Source organism: Varroa jacobsoni, unplaced genomic scaffold (genome assembly GCF_002532875.2).
Source record: "Varroa jacobsoni isolate VJ856 unplaced genomic scaffold, vjacob_1.0 scaffold_641, whole genome shotgun sequence".
Taxonomy (NCBI): Eukaryota; Metazoa; Arthropoda; class Arachnida; order Mesostigmata; family Varroidae; genus Varroa; species Varroa jacobsoni.
In genome coordinates this window covers 707,445-728,711 of record NW_019213543.1, presented here as the reverse complement: position 1 = coordinate 728,711, position 21,267 = coordinate 707,445, and the positions used below count along the sequence as shown (strand labels likewise).

The 21,267-nt window shown below is 41.3% G+C and overlaps 1 protein-coding gene and 1 long non-coding RNA gene across 10 annotated transcripts in view; one reads left to right on the top strand and one right to left on the bottom strand.

The window, feature by feature from the left end:
• The window catches only part of LOC111262226 (uncharacterized), a 41,720-nt gene extending 23,762 nt beyond the window's left edge, over positions 1 to 17,958 (bottom strand). The window contains exons 1-3 of one of the 5 annotated variants that reach the window (XR_015311866.1): positions 17,583 to 17,958; positions 16,708 to 16,852; positions 2,285 to 6,869 (exon numbers count right to left, since the gene is read on the bottom strand). This is a non-coding gene — a long non-coding RNA (uncharacterized LOC111262226). Of the gene's footprint in view, positions 1 to 2,284; positions 6,870 to 12,685; positions 15,205 to 16,707; positions 16,853 to 17,582 lie in introns of those variants that run through there. The other 4 variants (XR_015311864.1, XR_015311865.1, XR_015311862.1 and 1 more) reach the window with 4 other exon arrangements.
• The window catches only part of LOC111262225 (uncharacterized), a 34,649-nt gene continuing 14,566 nt past the window's right edge, over positions 1,185 to 21,267 (top strand). Inside the window, exon 1 of one of the 5 annotated variants that reach the window (XM_022836322.2) lies at positions 1,185 to 2,161. The gene's annotated coding sequence lies outside the window, so the exon portion shown is untranslated. Of the gene's footprint in view, positions 2,162 to 2,248; positions 2,268 to 18,228; positions 18,712 to 21,267 lie in introns of those variants that run through there. The other 4 variants (XM_022836319.2, XM_022836317.2, XM_022836321.2 and 1 more) reach the window with 4 other exon arrangements.

Genomic DNA, 21,267 nt, shown 5'->3' with positions numbered 1-21,267 from the left:
ATAATCAACCGGACAGGCTTTTCCTTATTAATCACACTACGAGACGCTCTATACCAACGTTTTGTTAATGTGGGTGCGCGTTCGAAGGCTACCAACGTAATACAGTGATAAACAGAGAGGTAACAATCGACTTATCAACGACGTATGAATCGGCTACTAATATATATGAGCAATACGTCGTAATCGAGATTTATCTGTGTCGATAACTGCGTTTTGAACTACTTTACGGCAAACGAATACTGATTTGCCATGCTATTGTATTGTTTTGATCTACTTCATCTCACGTTAACACCTGCAACGATAACTTCCGATAATCATATGAGCAAAACAAAGTAATCCATCGTTATCATCACTGTTACAACATTTGTTAATATTATTATCGTTGTCTGCGACCATGTTCCTGTATACCCCATGCATATACCCCTATCTCACTGGCTGTTCCCCACCACAAAACATTTTACTAGTTGACGTCTGCCTTCATCCGCCATACCGAGACGTAACACATAAGCTAGCCCTGGAATTTGGCAACAGGGCAAGTGTCGCGCAGCGGGGAAACAGAGCAAGCGTACGTCGGCGCAACCAATCCCAGCCGAGTCGATCGGCATAATGAACCAGATTGCTGCTGGCGGCGTTAGTCGGATCGAACGAACCGAAGGAGGACGGGAGAGAAGGGGGCATCCTTGGTCGTTCTTAGCTTTACCCATGTGGATGGGGCAGTCGGTATTAATGCTGTTAAGCACACTTTGTATTTGGCATACAACAATGGCGTGGTCTGGAGTGCCGTGAGCCGCTGCCGACGCTCGCGTCAATGGGTGACCCATAAGTGATGATCCATTGATCACAGCAAAACTGTCATTGCCTCTCGGTGTACAGGATCACAAATGGACGCTAACGCACGCTACGAGGCAGAAAGGCAGGCGGGTGATCGGGCAGTCGTATTGAACGCTCGTGAATCCAACTACTTTTATAACTACTAGTTCTAGTACTGATAATATTGGTGCTACCGTTAATGGCAACGCGAAGGGAACATAGGTCGTCGTTGTCTTCGACGAAGAAAAGTCTGCAGCCACTGGGTTCGGGAGCGCCACGAGCCCCTCCCGTGAAGGGCGAGGGTGACTATGAGCGGCGTAGTTGTTTGACGATGCTAACGCGACTAGGTCTGCCGAGGCGAGGAGCAACTGCCGCAGCTGAAACGGCAGCTAGCTAACATCGGCTACGAGACCCGGAGCAAGTGCGCCATCTGCAGCTGCCGTAACTCGTCGGGTGCTCACGACATCGCTGCATAGCGATCCGCGCGCCACTTCTAGCGGAAACTAACGAAAGCCACCGATCGCTATCGATTTTCGGCTACCTGCTAATGGTTCTTGTAGGCTGATGGTGGTTGATTCGGAGTTTTGCAGCGATGCTGCTTGGAGCGTGCTACCTTGCGTCAGCAACCTTGTTGCTCGTCGGAGATTCCTGAAGGCCCCTTAGGGGCTCCGTTGTGGTACCTTCGCCCTATACGCCTGACAGATTGGTCGCAGATAAAGAATAGAGCACGGTAAACAGAAGTAGGAAAATTCGTCGAGAAGTTGGTGTGAGCTTTTGAGTAGTACATAGATCTGCTTGACGATCAGGTTCGTAGGTTCGTGGAACAACGTTTGCGTTGGATTGGATTTCTGTAGAGAAGTGTGACCTTTAAAAAAACACCCTGGAAACACAGTTAGCGTTTCTTCTATCTCCTACGTTGTGACTGTCACCTGCCTCTTAAGTCGTGTCTAACTAACTATGTTTCTCCAAAGTGCTTAATGTGCGAGTAAATTATTTAATCGTATACGTAGCTAGTGGGATGTGAAACATGTGAACGTGATTGCATTGAGTCCCACCGAGGTCCTAAAGGGTGCAGCAAGTGTGGACCTTACCAAAATCAAGGAACACTCGTTACGGTTTAGGCCATTTTGGATTAATCGAATAACTCGGTGTTAAGGGTATCTTCAATACACCACCATCTGGCTTGTGTGCATTTTTTGAGAAGTACGAATAAATCAGATTTTTCTAAAGCGTGTAGTCCAGGTGAGCTCGTCACTGAATTCATTTAGACCGTACGCAACAAAAACTACGGATTAACAAAGGTCATGACAAACTTCTAGTGTCGCAAAAGAAACCACAGATTTTATTTGAGGTAAGTAGTTGATGTTGACGAACAAGTGCTTACGGCCACAGGTTATCAGACCAAATTCAAGGCCATATAGATACAGCTGGATGGCATGAAATGCCCCGGATACAAGGTACGTTCACCATTTGCTCTAAATAATAAATCGACTGAATGAATATTGTTGTATTCAATAGGTTCAAGGGATGTATCGCCCCTCAAAACTTGAATCTGCCGTCTCTGGCGTTTTTCACCTAACGACCCAACTACCCCAACTGTCCACTCCATATTAGTAGTCATGTATTAGCAGCGTCAGAATTGGCATTGACCTGGTTCAGTTCTATTCTTTTCAAAAAGGTTTCTTCCAATTCGAAAGAGCACAGATCCCATGTGCATGACTCCTAACATCGAACACTAGGCCAAAAGCGAAAATTCGCTTTTGGCCAGCACTAACATTTTTGCTATACTCACCTCCCACCCTGTATCTTTGACGAGAATAGACTAATAGGTTTGAAGACGATGGCCACCCTTCTCACCTCACCTTAAACCGAACAGCTGATAGATATAACACTCCCACTTGGAAACCCCTACACACGCACTGGCTATATGTCACCGGTGAAGCATTATCATGCTATGACAGCAAAGGCTAAACCCCAGCTTATGGCCACTTATAGAATCCCGTTACCACTAGCAGTATTCGCTGGCCAACAGTATTGAAACTGATTGAAGTTCTTGCTTAAACACGATGCTGATGATGGCATATGAAAGGGAAGGCATCGTTAACATAAAGAAGAAAGAAACATGGCACTATTTACTACGACAAACATGTTCCTTCCATCTGTACCGTTGCACCGCCAAGTTGGACCATTGCCACTATGAGCTCTTTATTCCGAAACTAACGATTTTAGTGCAATAAGATGCCCCTGGCTCCCTGGCTAAGGCCGGACGTCGCGTACTAAAACAAAAGCGACAAATCTTGGCAAAACTGGCCCCCGCTTGTTTTACTCCTCGGTCCGGTTGTTTGCTCATTTCATTGACACAGCTGGCTGGAAATGCAGCCGTGAGAAGAAGTCTAACCACCTGTTCAGTAGCAGCCCGATGCACCCTAGCTTACTATCATACACGACGCGTAACGACGTCAACTGAAGCGTGTGTACGCGGGGCTGACGACAGTAATCATCTTGAGGATAGCCGTAAAGGCCTGGATAACGTTGTCCCCGGTGACTTCAATCGGACTTTTGTGAAGACGCGCCCATAACTTTGTGAAAACATCGTTTACGATGAGTATTCACCAATTACAGCTTGGCGGTGAGGCTATTTCGGCGGGGTGAATTTCAGATAATATTATTATGGTATTACCTATTGACCTATCGATGCCAATCATTCGTTTGCATGTGGGCTTGACGTGGGGATAGGTATAATGGACAAGGCAGGTTAGGGCACCGTAATGGTGGTACGTTCTAAATAAATCGTTCAGGAAATCACAAGTCAAATTGGAACGACCAACTTTTTACCTGAAGCTAACGGCAGCAGTAACCGTAAAACTAGAAACGTTTGGATTCGTGAGTCTCAGTTGCGCAAAACGTCGAGTTTAGAAAAAGCTGGTAGAGTGCGTTTCGTCTGATCTGATCAGATCTTTTTGTGGTAAGAGTTGACGGGTAATCTATTGATTTTTAAAGCATGTATACTTAGTATATTGGTGATGGCCACATCGCAAGCATTGTTTATTGAAACTTTATACCGTGTAAATCAGTCTTCCGATTTTGGTGCTTCAGTAGCAAATAAAGCAGCGGGTGTTAGTATCCAACACGTTTAGCCTGCATACCTCTTCAGTTGTGCTATTTAAAACGCGTCAAAGGCAATTACCCTTCAATAGAGCCGAACCATATCGGCAGTCTGCTGATTGTTGATATGGATGGGGCTGTTTGAATTATGCCGCCAAAGTAGCCTTGCAGAAAAGTAATTTCTAGCATTCAGGTGCCATTTACGAACGCGTACTAGAGCGTCAATTGGGAACTATTAATAACTATTAATAGAGCGTTATGAATCAATCGATGAAGCATCTACACGTTGACTCCTATGTATTCATCGCCTTGTGGTGCGTATCTGAATCTTTTCGTAACGCTGCAAACGGGACTAAACATGATCGACGATCATTGATTTTCGAAGCACCGCCGTGCCTATTGGATAGGGCCCTATACTTTCGATAGCAAAATCTCGTGCTTCGATTTACGATAGCATTGCAGTGACAAGGTTAACACTGGTTATCCCTGAAGTCGAAAACCGGTGGAGTATTGATAGCAATCGTTTGATCACCGGTAGAATCTAACTCTTTCTAGATTAGACAGCATTTACGGGACGTTTGAGTACGCTGCATGAACACGCTCAGTCTCCGTACTTCACGTCTGCTTTAAAGTTCCTTAGTTAGTCTTCTCGCAAAACATCGACGTTGAAGTTTTGCGCTATATATCATTAGCCCTATTTATTTCTAGTTCGACATTCGCTAGTGAAATAGATCAGAAGTTTTTCAAGGCCAAGCCCTTTAATGGCGGATGGTTCTCATAGTACAGTTTGTCTACTTGATAGAAGTGCAGGCAAGAAAGATGCTTTGCCGGACGATTCAGATGACTTGTCTAATTAATTTGACCAAGCCAGCCAGCCAGCCAGCGACGGATAGGCAATAAACAAAGTAATTTACGCGGCGTCTATCCAATACGTGGAACTAGAAATAGTGCACTTTTTAGCCGCTAACGCTCAGCCCCTTTGTGGACATGTGGCACTCTGGCTTAGAGCTGCTGTTCGACTTCTTTAAACTGACAAAAAAAAAAAAAAAAGAATATATCGACTGCACTCGTAATATTTCGCTCGAACATTCGACGGCTATAAAAATCAAATGCTATATTTATCTAATACATACACCTACATATATATATATATATATATGTGTGTGTGTGTGTGTATTAAATATAAGGAAAAAGTCTCCTGATCGTTAGAGTTTTCATTTGACATTAACTAAGTCTCAGATATGAAATGAACTCCTGCCAACTATTAAGCGACCATTGCTTCACCGCATATATATAGCATATTTTCTGAATACAGAAATTCAATATCGTCTTTTTGTCCGATATATGCATTCTATTAAGATATTCACTGACCTGCTACTAACACCGGCTGTCACCTCACTCCGTCGCTGAATGGGGTAAAAAAACATCTTAACGAGAACAAAGTTTTTCTCTCTGGATAGTATCACGTCTTCTGATAGGTCGCATGAACTCGTATCACGTACGGCCCATAGCAATGGCATGAGCGAGGTTATGTGGTTGATTGCGTCATCACGTATCGGCAAGCGTCACCGACACCCCGTTCATCGGTAACAAAAAAAAAAGAAAATCATTTGGCGAAATCATGCGAGTAGGACAAGAAAACAGTTCAACTATAGCCGTTGGTGTTAGCAAGGCATAGAATTCCCCCTTACACAAAAGGGCCGGTGGGTATGAATAACCCCAGGTTCAACAATGCCAGACAGGCCTGCCCACTTTGAGGCCATTAAATATTTCGATGACCTTCCATTGCTGTATATGTTGGGGCCCGGATGATAATCTTTGACTGTCAGGCGATAAATATAATGATATTATGTCAATAGAGTTTCGATACGAAACGACGACGGCGTGGAACAGATCTGTGTCTTTGTGAATGAGTTAGCCAGCCAAAAAGCTGACTACTGATGGACGGGCCTTGGCAGCAGGCGAAATCTTTTCATTGGCTATATGATTTTTATATATTTACTGGTTGATTTGAATTCTGATCATGTATCATGCGCCTGTTTCAGGACTTAGTGCGATTCTAGTCGAATGCACGTGTCGTGTCAGACGAAGTAAATCGCTTTATTCGTACACTTTCGTGGCTCTTTTTTCGGAAATCGCTAAGCTACGCTTGTGTGGTATACAAAGTATGTTAAGATGGCGTTAAATACTATGAACGTTATCGAAAGATCGACACCGTATACGTCCAACTTGAGATGCTTTTGACAAATACATATATTTAACATATAATATACAAAGAAAAAAAGAGCATGCACTCAATCTGAGCCTGGCTCCAATTCGACTTTTTTTCAGTCTAATCTAATTTTCAGTTCCCTTCCATAATATTTCTAGCGTTGAATTATGACGTCGTAGTAATTATAATCCGCTTTCTAACTTAAACTAACACGTGCCCTTTTCAGACACAGCTGTAACTGTTAGCAAGTATTTGCTGTTTTTTACTCGTCTTTTATTATTTATTTACTCTTATATATTGTTTGTACTCTGTACTTGTGTCGTTACTAATTAAAATATTAATAGATAACTTGATCACAGAATATCTCGTGTGCTCTCCACCTTCATGCATCCAAGCTTCTCCGCGCGTCGTTCCTGCCTCCAACTCCTGACCATGTCCGCCATAAAGAACACGAATTAAGCGTTTACGTTGTCTTTTAACGCAAGTTGACGCTAAAACCAGCTTGGTCCAAGGCGTGTTTCGTTCGGGACACTCGACCTTGGCTGGCGCCCAAAATTTCGTTCGATAGCAGCGAAATCGCGGTCGTATTTTTAACAGCAAAACGTATTAACGGCGTACGTAATGACAGCTATCCTAGCGGGATCGTAGAAGGATAAGTTACAATCAAGTTCGTTCATTTTCCAGATTTTGCACCGTGCGGACCGTGCAGATACCTGCACGGTCGGAACAAATCATACAATGCCTATTGAAAGAAAAAAAAATGTTAAATACTCCCAATTTTCAAAAACATTTTATACATACGTTGATGAATTGGATCACATAGAATGCGAGCGTTGTAGTAAACGATACGTAACCACACAATGTGGGTGCATAAAAATTGTTATTTATAAACAAACTATATGTCATTGGTGTGATTAAATACACGCTTAACAACACTGATTTGGGTGTCTGTTTTAGCTGGACGATGTGGCTTGTTGTCGTCGTCTCGTGCGTAACTTTAAGACGCCAAGTTACTTCACAGTTTCCAAACCAGTAATCCCTATGGTCCCAACAGTTAAAGACTAAGCTCTAAGACTAAAAATTCTACAGAGCATTACCACGTATAGAACCATCTCAACTTCAGCTGGTATTACAGGACCCTAACAGAATAGCTAAGGGTGCCTGATAACAATAGCCAGGCTAGTACCGCACTACGTACACTCGTCGGATTGGCTATCGTCAGCAGTCATTTCATTCGGATACGTTTTTCTTCGGATACAGATTTGCCGATCCTCGAAACAAATACTGCTCATTAATTGATTCGATGTTTTACCTTGATGAATACCTTCAACAACGTATATCTCTCCTGGTGTATCTACTAAGTTGTAACTATAATTACGTGAAATGCGGCCGCCGTCGCTAACGCAGTGACTATTCAGAATTGCATTTTGCCAACTAACGTCGCAGGGCGACCTGCTGGTGCCATAGTGAGTGTCGTTTGTGGTTTAATTGTTACCACTTTTACGTTCAACAAAAAGAAAAAACAATCTTCGGCGGCCGCTCGTTCGGTCGACGATTCGTTACCATTAGGACAGTTAGTATCTGCCTGTTAGATATAACGAAGACGCTGTGTGCATGTAACAGATATATATATATATATGGGCGGAAAGCTGGTCCACTGTTACAAACAGATCTGTCAAAGCTCCTATCTGCGCCGAAACATTCTCTGTAAGTTAACGGAAAAACAATGTGTCCAAAGACGTTTATTTCGTACCGAAGTGCTGGCTGATGGAGTGAAGTTTGCCTCATTGTTGTATAGAAACAACGGTAATATAAAAAGAAATATCGGAAATGCCTCGAATATTTCCTGCTAGATGTTACTGGGCAAATAAGGGCAAACTGTTGCCCCAACTGAAGGCATAATTTTGCTAAGTAACGAATTATTATAATAAAAGCAGTAAACTGCGGGTCGCCTGCGGGTGGTATTTATGGGAAGGAAGCGCACGGAACGGTTTCTACGGGAACTTTTATTAGAAACACAGACGAAAAATACGTACGTTTAATATTTTGTCTAGCTGGGCTAAAAATATTTAGATGGTTAAAAACTAGCAATTTTTTTTTTTGAATTTAGAACCAATTTGTCAGTTACTTTTATTGCAGGCCTCTCCTTTACATCAATCGCTCATTTTTTTTATTATTATTGTGTTATGCAATAGAATGCCGACTGCCGTTTCACTGCTCCGTTTAATGCTTGATTTTGAGTAAGTCCAGCTATAATTATAATTTACTATCTACTAATTTACTATGCGTGGTAAAATGCTGGCCGTCTTCCAATTGCTAATTTCGCATGTTCCATCTACTCACCTATTGGGTCTAAATAAACGATAACTAATAATTTTGGAAAAATGACAGAATAGGAAATTTAGTTGCTAAAAAATGCGTTCACGGTTTAATTAGATGCTTAATTAATAGTAGTAGATAGGCTTATTTACCTAGTCCGAGTTTGTTTACAGGTATGAGTTGTCCGTTTATACATTACACTCTGAAACCTAGTTCAAGTTAAAATTCACACGAATCAAAGTTGGATAATGAAAAGTTCCGTAAAAGAACGTACGAATACGAAATAACAATGTCACGAGCATACCTGCTTCTGTTCTCCTTAGAAGTACGTTTGACAAATGCCATCTTCTAATGATCGAGTCCGCGTTGTCTTGCATAATCGAAATGGAACTTCCATTATGCTCAAAGTCTACTATTCAGATGAATATATATCATACGTAATTCTTTGATCAATGATGCGGTTTTTTTCTTTAGAAGCACGGTTCCCCCTTTACGCTGCTTCCTCGTTTCCAAGATCCTTCATAAAATTTACTTATCATCCCATTTTACTTTTAATAATGATAACAATCATCGACGGCCTAAAATTAACTTCTAACGACGTGAGTCCGGCTCTTATTGCCCATTTTTTCTTAGTTCGCCGGAACAATATGTCGGTTATTTCCCTGATTACGTTACACTGAGCATCGTCTTAAACTGAAGTCTCCTCTGGCGTCATGCTCAACGGTTCACTTCACTATAACGCCTTTCGTGCGCCGATTTCTACCAAAAGCACCCAGCAGACCTCTACCTTGTCCCGCCCCTGACTTTGTCACGGATCTGCCACGTTGATGAGCGTCTAGCTTATCTTCTTCGGTCATTCATTGTTAATAGTTTTATTGACAGTAGATTTCTTCGACGTATCTATTTTGAAGCATCCCTTCACCCAGGATGGATCTGAGCCGTCCGGCTTTGCCCCCAATGTATCAAATCATTCACAATTGGGTTCTTTTTGCCGAACAGTTACAATGGATTGTCTACGCGGAGATCTGCTTTTTGACGTCGAACGTCTTGGGTAATGTAACCAGCATGGTATGAAGGCTTTGGCGGAAGGTATAAAGCTTACTGCTACTGACTGTTTCAAGACGAGCAGCTACTGAAAGCGAAATAAAACGTGGTCCGAATTCTACTCTATCTGTGATATGTTATTATTGTTCATCACGTTGTTATTGTTATTACGATGTCCCTGTAGGATCTAGTGGGACCGCGAACTGCCCAAAACTAAGAACCGTTCGAACGTTGCATTGCATTCTAAATACGAAATAAAAGACCTGTCTCGCACGATCCTCTGCCGTCACACCGAACGATATCTGTATATTTATCGTGCTACAGCTTGAACTAGACGAAGGTTACCTTAAATATTCCTATTTTCCCAAATATAAATAAGCGATGAGAAAAAAATTACCGTAGAAAGTAGACGGTGTAAAAGACCACACATGTCGATATCGGTGCTATTTGCTGACATTGTTGTTGTCACGGACAGTGTATAATAGCTACTTCACGAAATCCATACAATCGTGTTAATATGCAACGGGCAAAAAAATCGCTAATATGATGCATATTAGCTATTTTTTTTAAAACAATAAACACTTTATGGCGGTCAGACATTTTGGGGTCTTGAACGTTGGTCGCAGTGAATTGCTTTTTCGAAAAGTTAACGTATAACACAGCGTTGCCTTAGTAAGAACGGCTGTACAGACTGAATTGTACTTGTCTGTTATACCTGATCTTATCACAACCATTCAATATCTAATTCGGTCGATTAGGCCTAAATCACTTGGCATTTCCCATAGCTCATTTAGTTGACCCGATAGTGGACACGCTTAATTCGCCATATGGATATTAGTCATTTTTTTAAAAGATATTTTGGTTACTTTTCTACTAACTTTTTATTCGGGTGTTTCGTTTTTTGTGCGGACAAAATATATTTAATGGTGTATATACACATATCTTATCTAGCTGTTCACATCTACGAAGGTATATGATTTCATATGGACTATCCCTAGCGTCTTTTGTGATGGGTAGCTGCCCCATGCCATAAAAACAATTTAGTATAAATAGGACAGGTTATTTTCGAAAAATGCTTGTTGATTGGCCTGTTCGTAACGCTTGTTTTACGAAGATATAAACACGCGAAGCGAAGACGCTCCATGCATCTATTCAGTAACTCTATCTACTCTACAATGTTATCGACTTGTAACAATCTAATGCGTGAGCGCATGCTCGCGAAATGCAGAAATAATCATGACGACACCTATTCAATGAAATTAGGCACTAGGCAGTTGTAGGCCGAATCCGGCTGACACTAAAATTGAATTGCCATTGAGGCTTAGTCCCTTTTGCACACTTGCATCTCAACGCTCTGATCGTTTCTGGAGGGCCATATATTCAGCATTTGCGTTCGCCTATGTAATTCTTTTATATGCGACTGTTCAAAATGAATAGATAATGGGATATGTATGGGTACCGACTGTCTTTTCAGGACATCCAAAATCTCAAAATTGCACGGACTTAGATCGGGAGAATAAGCGGGTAGAAGCCAAAATTGGATATTCCCTTGCCCAATCCAGGAAATAATGAAAACACGACGATGAGGTCTGGTGTTGACACCAAGTACCCAGACTACGTAATTCCGACTCTCGTGCTAACGGTTTACGAGTCTCTTAAGAAGCTCGATATAGCGGGCCGCATTCATTGGACTTTAGGTCTTTTTTTCCTGATGTCTTTACCAGCCTTCGATTAATTTCCGCAACTCTGTGGTCTTCGAGAAATAAAAATAGGACTAATGAACGTTAAATTTTTTGTTTGAAAAAAGATGTTTTTCATTCTGCTTTCATTTCTCTTGGAATAAATTCAACTGGTTTTTACTCGCAAGTTTAAGAATACTAGAATATTTACCAGCCAAATGTCGTCTGCTAGCGGCGTAGCGGTAAAGTTATTAAATTTGTCGAAGTTCACCGGATTCGCCTGTTATAGCCTAATATTTTCTGAACTATGTAACAGCCAATAAACAACGCTATCGAGCTTGGCAATTTTTCTCAAGATAACACCGGGACCGACGAACGCGAACTAAGGGATCAGTCAGCCTGTCTGTGTGTGATCATTTAAAGGGGTGACCTTTTTGTCGGAATATCGTAACTCTGTTTCAAGTGTCAAGTTAAACTAAAACTATCACTGCTAACGACCGCTGATGCACTAAGAGTACACTGCGTTGGCTCAAAGGCTACTCGACAGGTTTTTTTTTAATGCGGCATAAGTTAAAACGCCGCTCTGAATTATTTTATTGATGGATTTACTTATTACTTTTCCTGGAAAGCAACCAAGAGTCAGTCATACCATATTTTTTCTTTGGTAATAATAGTTTATTATTTTTTCAGTGTCAATCAGATCCATTGTTCCTTCTGTATTTCTGTTGTTACATAAAATCTTTAACTAAGTGCCTTTTATTATTTGTTAACTAATTTTTGTTCATGTACATCCCTTCAGTTTTGTTAACTGTCTAACTGAAGAAGGTCTGGAACTACTTTTTAATATAGAACACGAAAAAAATAATCAGTGATCTACTTCATAAGAGAAATCTACAGGTAATCGTCGGCAAAACGCGCTTCTAAATCGCGTGTGTACAAAGGTATCCTAACGTAGTTTTATCAACACGTACTGGAAGTCCGTCGAAACAGCGGATTATGCCAATTGGACCTGTGCCATTATCTTCTATATAAACGGTGACTTCATATATTCCATAATCCATATGTAATATTGATTAAGTGCTACCTGAGTGAATCAATTGGAAACCCTCCAAATAATCATGTCTGCTATGAAATAGCTACATCGATTTGGAAAATCGTTTTTTTTTCTAAAGGTCTTAAATCTCCATTTGACACATATGCAATGTCTATATAAAAAATAAAAACAATAATAATTTTACAATCTCTGCTGAAACGTTGCATTATGCATACGGTAGTTAAAAGAAAAATATCCTAAATAAAGTAAATATAACAGAATTTTCCGAAAATTCTACAATTTTTGTAAATAATTGGCCTTTTCGAACGGTTCGAGTATCGAATTATATGAAATTAGCACAGTCCATGCTCAAAGAACATCGAGAACGCGCGTATGGAATCATTTGCTCAACGGTGCCCGAGGCATGACATGGACGATGTCCATATCCGATGTACCTACAAAGTCCCTGTTAAGGTAGGTAGCTAAAGCTGCTTATTCCGAGCCCAATTAATAGACTGGGGCGAGCACAACTGATATTGTAGTACATTAGGTTGCATTGTTGTTACTAGTTTATTTCTAAGATATGCGCTGTCTTTCGTCTGATGACGCTTGACAAGCTCGAAAGTTTGTCTAGCACATGCTATGTAAATGGTAATTGTAAGTTCAAATAGTTGATCAAGGGAGAATATCGAATAATGCTACATTCTATTTATTGCCATAATTATTATATTATAAATAAAGGCTTTTGCTAAAAATGGCGAGGCCCATGACTCCACAATGACCTTCGTTTTTCCGTTACGGCTAAAGAAGCCATCTAAGACGAAACGACTAATAAAACGAGGCGGCCTGTGACAATAATTTTTTTCTTAAATGTGGATTTTTTTTATTATTTAAGAGATTTATTATAAGACTTCGAACTGCACTCAGGAAATGTACTTGACTTCCCTACTCCAATAGAGTATAGAGTGCAAAAGTCTGCTTAATCAAGCATGCTGTCCATTGATCCGAGCCCGATCTTGATGAAATCGACCCACCGTACGATTTCTGTACGTTATCTATAAGAGATTTTTTTCTCAGACAGAGGGCTGTTATGAGTGCATCAAAGCGATCCTTCGTTAGACACGTTTGTGCGACGATCTATGTAGATATGGCCGCCTATATCTGGGTTTTTCAACTGGCCTCGTGCGCTTGCGTCTCTCAGTGAACCTGGGCTTTATAACAAAATTTCATCATGACTTTTTCGTAATGAAAGAATCCGCTATTTCTTCTAACATGTTTCACATGATGAGTATACAAAAAGTTCGAAAAGCTCTCAAGTGCAGCAGCACTCAAGTCCAAGACCGCTTTTGGTGCGAAGGAACTCATGCATATGGGTAGAGCGATTCCGCACTTCGGGCTTGAGTCTCTAATTTGACGGATTATATATGTCTATATATTAAATAAATTTAGCGACTTTGCTTTTACTGTCCTGCGACTCATTCAATAAACCTGGGGAAAATATCTTTGTTAACAGATTTGGGATCCCACGACGCAAGCTGTAATGATACGGTATTTTCTTTTGGGTCACCATCGACATCTGTCCGCCACCTGACCAGAGCTCCACGAACAGAATGACACCTGCGCCGGAAAGTGGCCAGCCAATTATTGCACCACTGAACATAGTTTGACCGCTATTTCGGTAGATCGGCGACCTTCGTCGGCCGAAATGCCCGCTAGATCAACTGAAATCAACGACTGAATCAAGAAGTATCCGTTGGAAAAATATACTATCGTTTTGCCAGCAATCGATGAGCCATGCTACACGTATCAACCTACGAAGTGCCTACGTTACCGCGCTGGAACAGCTTTCCATCCTAGATATCAGGGCCATAGGAGATTTTGGGTCCGTGTTGGCTTTGTACTATTTCTGTAGCTCGGTAAAACCTCGTGCGCGACCCTTCAATCAAAATCGTGGATGACGAAAATGGTCTCCTCTGTTAATAATCGAACATAGACTATTATCGTCGATTTTTTTTTTCATAAAACCACAACCGTGACATTCTTGAAGCTTTTGATTGATTATAAACGGGTTATTTAAAAGTAAACGACCTTTAGTTAGTTTTTATCAAAATGTAGTGTAGTATATTATTTACACAATGGGACATTGTATACATAACACTTCCACGAGTACTCCTCTAGGAGCGGACAATATGTGACGTTTACATAAAACAAGTGAACTGAAATACTAAATATGTTAGTTATGTATTTCTCCTGTTTGTACGTTGTGTAGCACTTGCTTAAAGGGCCATGCCATCAGATACGTACGCCATGTAGGTATTTACATGAAAGCAAATTAAAAAAAAAAAAAAAAACGTAAAAACTGGAATTGTTCACCTGGTGGGTAATGCAACATTCCGCTACCGAATTGCTGGCGTTTTGATGAGTGGTGATCGAGAACTAACAGCGCTATACCCGAAGTACGAGTGACCAAAAAGACTTCAACAAACCGCAGACATGCCCTTTTTCTATGCCAATTTTTTATTACTGCCTTACATTTGGTAAAAAAGATTGATCGCATAAATAGATCTGCACAAGAGTTAACCGAGTTCGAGCAGAACAATCTACAGGGAATGTTAAATGATGAAGCGGCACTTTGAGATTAACATCAAAGACAAAAGCTACTGATCCTTAGAGGCAATGCTGGATAGTATTTAAGACCTTCAATCCTCATAAATGCTCCATTTAATCTGCTACACGATCCCATGCTCATATGATCTACAATAACGAGGAGCTGTAATGTTGATCACGGTCTAAGGATGTACTGGATATTGAACATCAGCAGAGACTAGAAACAAAAATACATTAAGTATTTTCCTTCGACCGACTTCTTCGCAAATCGCTGATACTGACGTGACGCAACGGCTTAAAGCACCTAAATTTAAGAGCCATCGGTGGGCAACCTCAACGTCCGGTTTGACTTCCGCCGCTCTTGCATACTACCGGTTACTTAAGCTTTCAAAGCCCTGTGAAATCACCGAATAAGATCATTCAGTTCAGTACAAAACCATACATATACTAGACTAGAAACTGAGTAATCTTTGCGTTCCAAATTCACGATTCGCCCGATGAGTACTCCAGGCTTTTTAAAACTTGTGTTATGTGTGTGTGGGGTTAAGTTTATTCTTCGTCCAACAGAATAAACATTCCGTAGTCTCAAAAATTAACACTCGGTGGTAAAAGTTTTATTTCTCGAAGTTTACAGCAGTGCGAAAATTCGCCGAATTTTGATAGAGACATTAGGCGAAAAGGCCTTGAGCGAAAACACAGGACGTGAACGGTGCAAACATTTCAAGAACGGAGAAACTTCGGCGTGGTGAAGATTAGCGAGGGGGCGATCAGATATCGGGTCTCGAAGGCTAAGAACGTATTGTTGTAATCAAGGAAGTCTTCCGTGTAAACAGAGCTTGATCAAAATTAGCATCTAACGCATGTAACGTGGGGCAGAATCGTAACCCAAAAACTGAAGATGCGGAACTGAGTAAAAAAGGGTGCTCCGCATATTGGCTCTAGGTCAGTCGAAAAAGCGTAATGTATTTCACGTACAACTTGCGGAGCTTTAAGGAACAGTCAATTTGCCTGGATCAGACGAGGCACCGTTCAATATCTGCCGTCAGTCGAAAGGGGCCAGACGAGAGACGTGCTTAGAATCAAACAATGAGTGCAGCCCGTTATCTTGAACATTTCAGGAGACATATGGACCGCAGGCACACCAATCGAAGACACGCAGTCCGGTTACGTATGTAAAGAAATAACTTTGGAACGCAAATGGTAGGCATATGATTGTCAAGAGGCTGGCAGGACGCGGCAGCAAGGGTGTAAAAATAACGAACCTTCGACACATATGAAAATCATTATTATAGTCCAACTAATTATTAAGTTGCAAACTCTGGTGGATTCGCTAAGCACAAGCTACTATTCGTGTAGATATATATTTACAGTAGCAGCTACAAGCATCACCACTATACATTTATATTGATTCGCCATATGGCAATAGCCGTTGGCGCTTGTCGTAGCGACAAATATCAGAATTGCATGAATCCCATTTGACGACTCCTAGACGCCGCTCTGCGCTCAGTTCTTGCTGTCACTCATGCCATTGCTGCCAACGGTTCATCTAACGGCGTCAACATCTTTGCCCATCATCAAATCATTTCCATCAGTAAGATCAGCATCAATCAGCCAGCCTACCCCGCTGGCCAATGTAGAGGGCAAACGGACAAATAGGCATGGATGAAAAGCAAATAAAGAGGGGTTAGTCAGCAGGAACTTGTACGCGTAACACAGATGTGCTCTTGCGAATGCTGCCAAGTGAACGCCCGCTGACGGAATCGTAAGTATTATTACATAAGTGCTAAAGTGAGCCTTTCTTGCTCCTCATACTGCCGCCTTCCCCAGTGTGTAACATTGCAACGCCGCTATCGTATCACTAGGAGACTTGGCAAGCCTAAGCCAACAACCGGCCTTACCTGTAAGTGTATTGCTATTGGCGGTGATGTCTACTACGTCGGCCGTTATCCATCTGCAATTAGAACCGCTGCCGCCGCCGCTGCCGCTGCTATCGTGGACCGTAAAGACGATTTCTACCGAACGCCGGCATTGGCGTGACGCCACCTTTAGTGAGAAATAAATAACACCAACATTCGCTTTAATATTATGGTGGTAATGATTATGATTAATACTATTATCATTATTTCATCGAAAGCGTTTGACGCATCAATAAACGTCTCGAAAGTCTACACCCTTTTGGAAATGTGGGTCCTGCCAGCAGGTCGACTGATTGATCGATGAAAATCTTATCACATCAAATCAAAATCTCTTGGGGTCGTTGTTGCTGCATTCATAGACGATGCTGTTATTATACTGGTGCCGTTGCAGCTATTGGTAGCGGTGAAGAAGAAGAAGACGCAACGGATTCGCTTAAAGTTAACACAGCCCATTCCTATGCAATGAAGTTCAATCATTTCCTGTAAAGGAAAGATATTCTAGTCTCTAAATGGATGGCATTGTTCTGGTGCTGTCTTGTGCATGTGCATGTGAAAGTAGGTAGATACAGTGACGTGCTTGTAGAGAGGGGACCAGCCCGTGTACGTGTTCGTTAAACCTGAAAAATACCGTATCGTGAATTCGCGACGTCTGTTGCGCAGAAAAAAATTTCAAATAACAAAATATTGGGAGAACATTTTAAATTGCTAGCTTTCCAGGCAAGCTACGATTGACAACAGAGAGTTTGAACAATACTAATTTGAGGTTACTGAAAACTCGACATCATATACCCTAAAAATAAACGTTTCCGGATATTCGTTTTCGATCTTATTAACAATATCCATCAACTTATGCTTACCTGCGGAGGGGCACTAACAATGTGTTTGTCGACCAAATATAAGGGCTATTGATGTGGTAATGTCTAAATTCAAAATCGGGCGCGGACAGAGGCACCCGGTTCGTTTCCTGCCGGAAGAGGTCGCTGTTCAACTGGTAAGGCTAAACGACGTAAAACTCGAAATATTTCTGCCCCCTGTCAACAAAGCTATGTCTGCTAATGAGAGAAGTGTCATACGCAAGTTTCCATATTACCTACACTTTTTGCGTTTGGCATCGATCACGCCAATTCGATTTGCATCGTCTGCAGTTGTGCACCGACATCTACGTATACTGATACCGCCATTATTTGAATCCTGTAATCATTTATCGACGTATGCGTGCCTATATTATTCGGAAGCAATGAATATCTTGCGACGCGACCGATCGACATCTCTACGGATATGCGGATCGGCCGTCACGACGGTGACAGCAGGGCTAACTATTGAAACCAAATTTGCCATTGACATGCCGCATTGTGCCCACAGGACGCGTCATCTCGCGACGATATACGTAAGGGACTGCACCAGTAGTCCTCTTCATTAAATCAGGCATTAGTCGATCCATGATTGTTGTTGTTGTCGTCGTCTCTGCCGCTGAACTGTCTGTCTGATTTGGTCGGTATGGCGTCTATCGTTCGTGGACGACGTCGCACCAGCGTAAGCAGGACGTTCACGTACGGAATCGACGTAAGCGTGAACAACAGTAGCAGTATCTGCCGTATCGCTAACTAAACCGCAAACGTGTACTCAATGATGTCGGTGAGCGATACGCTTGCGTCGCTGAAAGAAGCCTCTTTTCACACTAGCTTATGTCGACTTGAAGTCGGCTCTGAAGAGCTGCCGAAAAACGAAGTGCATCGAAATAGGCGATCCCGGACAGAGTGGGCGTTTCGAAGTGCCAAAAACGCTGTACCAGAAGTGAGTGGTTTATCAAGCGTTGGATGACATGCGATTTAATCAGACCACTGTCATCAGTCCGGAAATGGTGAGAAAAGAAACTAATTTATAGCAGCCGCGTGTTGTAATGGTGGCAATAGCCACATAACGCACGCAGGTTAACAGCAAGGTTCGTAGCGTAAACTTCGACGTCAAGGAACGGCACCTTCTCACGTACGTAAACGTTCTAAAACACCTCTTGCCTATATTTTCTACTGTATCAGTTGGAATAAGAGTTATTGCGTGATGCCTAGAAAGGTATCTTGCAGAAGATGTTGTGGTACGAAACGCGCCATTTTACTGCGTCTAAATTGAACTAAATAAGGTGACGGATGCGTGTGAACGTGTAGCTAGTTGATCGTTGACTTCACAGCAGTAGCCATTACGTCGTGCTGAATCGTTTTCGACAGCGACTGCAGATATGGGAATTTTTCTCGGCCAAACATTTTGAGACTAATTAATATCAATATGTAAAACGACTTGTACGGGTGCTGTAGTAGTTCAAATCGTCACCACCAGCTATTAGTCAACGTATAGAAGTTTAACGCTTAATGTATTAATCCAGTGATTTAATTCGAAAAAAAAAAAAAAAAAAAACACGCTTTGTTATCTTTAGGTAAAAAAAAACATGTTGAAATAATAAAAAAAACTGCAGTGGTCCCGCTATCGATCCACACGATACACAACCTGTGTGGATGGATACCAAGATAATGCAATTTTAAATTCAGATTTAAACTTGTCTCAGTAGGGGACCTGTGTGAAATGACGCTGGATATTAGGAAAAGTTCACTGAACTATAGCGCACATTACATTAAACAGTACATGAACGTAGAGAGATATGAAATAAAACGGTAATTATAATTCGAAAGCATGAACCCCGTACAGTTCATAGTGAATGATAACTTCTATTGAAGGGTAACCAAACACTGCCCGCATTTATGTAAAAAAAAAAAACGCAGCATGGCAAATCTCATATGCTTATCTAATACAGTAACTTGTTTGAACGCCTAGCGGAAACTACGGACGAATTTGGTGCCCTTGATTACTTAGATAAACAGAACATGCGTTGTGAAAGTACATTCCTTCGAGTTATAGCCTCATTCGAACGGGAGTTCTCGTTCACAGTTTTCTAATCTGTTAGAACTACCATTCACGACGTTCTAAATTGAGGACCTAAAACTAATACCTCCATTGTATGCATTTAGTCAATCTACTCTCCTCAATAACTATTGAAAGTAAAAGCTATTTATTATAGTATTATACATGCTATTTCGTATACACAAGTTGCAGTGATCCTGACCCCTGCTGACCTTTTTTTAAAGATGTAGAAACCTATTGATAGATGTCATCGCGATGACAAAATCTCGCATAGGCAGATGATAAGCTAGTCACTCAAACACTTGCTAAGGGGGTACAGAAGGTTGTACTGAAGACAGTTTTAACAGTAAACAAAACTTTAACGGGGTCTGATTTGTATGTCTATGCGTAAAATGATATTTTCTTGACTATGACTAACCAGCAGCAAGGCTTGCCAACATGTAGATGAAAAGATCACGCTTCACTAGACGAAGACCATCTTCGAGGGACAGCTAAATGTACGATGTATTTTGAACATTTCAGTAATATAAGCAATTTATAAAAATTACCAACGCACTATCTAAAGCGCATTTTATTAGCAAGCATTTATTTGTATATAGGAAATAATGTTTCTGTCGTATTTCCGTGCCATACATGTCCAGATAATGGGGTGCGTGGAGATTCAAAGGAGCGTTTCTGTTTATACGTTAACCAGTTATTTGATCGTTTGCTTGTGCTCGAGACAGGATCGTTTGTTTTTCCTTTATTTAGCTCTGAGGTTGAGCTTCAATCAAACGAAATTTGTTGACCGGACCATGGACGTTTAAATTTTACCGCGTTCGGCCTTCGTTCACGATGTGTTCATAATAAAATAGAAATAGACGGGCTAAGTCATTATTTCGGGCGGATCGCTCCCCCGTGTAACTGAGGAGTCATCACGCAGGAGTTCTACCTGTTGTTGTTGTGTACAGTCTGCATAAAAGACGTTTAAGTTAACACATCTACATGGGCACTCAAAAGCAGGTTGCCTTCGCCGAAACATCAGTCATGGTATAATCGGCATCATCAATTTGTTTGTGTTGATCGAAAAAAAAAAAAAAGTGGGGGACTGGCGTGCTTTGTTTATTAATCGGTAGATCAATGCGAGTACGACTCTACTGCTAAATTTGGAAATGGCTTCTTTGTCCAAAGGCTTTCATTTCTGACAAATATTTAAGATTTATTATTGAGATTATTTAAGATTTACGATATTTAAGGCAAATTTTCAAGACATTTTTTTGAACCGAGCTCATTTAGTTGGACCTTTTTCTTTGGCTGAGTTTGTATGTACTTAGAAAATGGGCTGTCTAAACAAAACCAGTTAGTTGTTCGGTGACAGCTCTTACCTTTACGTGAACGCACAACGTACGATATATGCACTTCCGTCGTATTTATTTCCTGCTCGTCTCAGCTTTAATCATCACTTCAGGTAACGGCTCGTTGTGCAATAGATTTGAGAGATATACTTAAAGCTTTCAAACTTAAGCTACTTCCAGACGGATACGGCTTTTCGTCAGAATCAATCAGAAAAATTTACAAATTAAAAAGGAATAACAACTCATAACTTTACGCGCAGATAAGTTCTCTGTATTTACTCATCACCTACGGCCAAAT